We start from the raw sequence: 1794 nt of genomic DNA on the forward strand, positions 1-1794 counted from the left end.
GAATGTGTGATAACATGGTATGTGTATGTGTGTGTGTGTGTGTGTGTGTGTGTGTGTGTGTGTGTGTGTGTGTCGGTGCGTGTGTGTGGATGGGGGTGGACTAATGACGAATAAAAATTATACTGTAAGTAACTATAAATCAAAGAAAAAACATAAAAACTATAAAAATGAGCATTAATAACAAACAGCAGGGGCAGCAACACGCCACTGTTAAACGGTGTCTGACAAACCACAGAAGAAGAAGAGGAGTGACTGAGCTGTCTGTTACAGCGGGAAGTGTTCCCCTGGTTTCTACAGGTTTCTACAGGTTTCTACAGGTTTCTACTGGTTTCTGGAGATTGTTGCTGGACTCTCCGGGTCTGTTCTGGTCTGAGAGCTGGTCCCGGATCAGATGCCTGGGTTTGAGTTCAGAGTTCCGGAGGTGAATTTTCAGATTGTGTCTTTATGTCGGTGTTGGTGTTGTGAGGAATAATGTGACCGCGTTGAACCAGGTCTCAGATCAGACACGATCCGGGTTAGACCCGGTCTCAGATCAGACCCGGTCCAGGTTAGACTTGGACTCTGCAGTCTGATACTCATCTGGACTCATCTCTAGTCCGTGTTTCTTCCGTGAAGCCCGTTAGCTTGCATGCTAACAGTTAGCATCACTGCGACAGCTGCTTTACGGCAAACACCTGATCAATGCGGAAGAGACAGGAAAGTGCGCATCAGAAAAAGGGAGCCGAGCGGAGTGATCGATAACAATCAATAACAGATATCAGAAACATAACTGATCAGAGCAGGAGAGACATGAGCCGCGCAGGCGCAGAACTGAGGATCATGTTCAGCCCGGGGCGCGTGCAACTGGTTCAGGTAAAAACTGATCACAGTTAACGGAGCTAACGGCTAACGGCAGGACCTGGAGAGTCCTGGAAAGTTTGTGAATCTTGTGATTTAAAAAGGTCAAAGACTCTGAGTCAGGTATTGATCAGTATATGATTGATTGATTGATTGATCACATTTTTGCCTTTAAAAACTGACATTACTTATAATTTTATTTATAAAGTGTTATTTTATTAACAAGGTGATGTCATGAGTGATTGTGTGTGTGTGTGTGTGTGTGTGTGTGTGTGTGTGTGTGTGTATACTCCAGGAGGAGGTGGTGGTCCCGGGTCTTAAGGTCCTGGTTACCGGGGCAACAGGTCTTTTAGGTCGAGCAGTCTGCAGAGAGTTTCAGAACAATGGCTGGTTGGTCACTGGGACTGGGTACAGGAGGGCTAGGCCCCGCCTCCTCCGCTGTGACCTCACAGACGAGGACGCTGTCAGAGGATTACTGCAGGAGTACAAGGTATACACAGTGTATTACACATTATACTACACACTGTACTGCAGACTGTACTACACATTTCTGTTTTTATGAAAGTGTAATAATCCTCCTGGTTCCTGATGAAACTGGAAAGATTAGACCAACGGACTGTGGGGGACAGATTAGATTGACGGACTGTGGGGGACAGATTAGAACACCGCACCACCCCTGTCATTAATGATGAACATATTTAAATAAAGTTAATTTGAATGAAGCGTCTCTGTGTCTCAGCCTGATGTGATCATCCACTGCGCAGCAGAGAGACGTCCAGATGTTGTGGAGAGACACACTGATGCAGCTGTGAATCTCAACGTGCACGCCACGAGCACGCTCGCCAAGGAGGCAGGTGAGTGATCACATGATGCTGTCATCACAGTTGTCAAATGGCTGTCACAGCAACAGAGGAGGATTTACTGCTGCTGGTTCAGTCAGTAACAAGTGTGTGTGTG

The 1794-nt window shown here is 46.5% G+C and overlaps 1 long non-coding RNA gene across 1 annotated transcript; it reads left to right on the plus strand.

Annotated features, from left to right (window-relative positions):
- The first annotated feature begins 264 nt into the window (after positions 1-264).
- Positions 265-1718, plus strand: LOC111654764 (uncharacterized). Its single transcript, XR_015437188.1, has 3 exons — positions 265-421; positions 1133-1327; positions 1577-1718. It is a non-coding gene; the product is annotated as an uncharacterized LOC111654764 (long non-coding RNA).
- Positions 1719-1794: the final 76 nt, after the last annotated feature.

Source organism: Seriola lalandi, unplaced genomic scaffold (assembly GCF_002814215.2).
Source record: "Seriola lalandi dorsalis isolate HSWRI2012SDOR001 ecotype SW California unplaced genomic scaffold, Sedor1 jcf7180001974895, whole genome shotgun sequence".
NCBI classification, from domain to species: domain Eukaryota; kingdom Metazoa; phylum Chordata; class Actinopteri; order Carangiformes; family Carangidae; genus Seriola; species Seriola lalandi.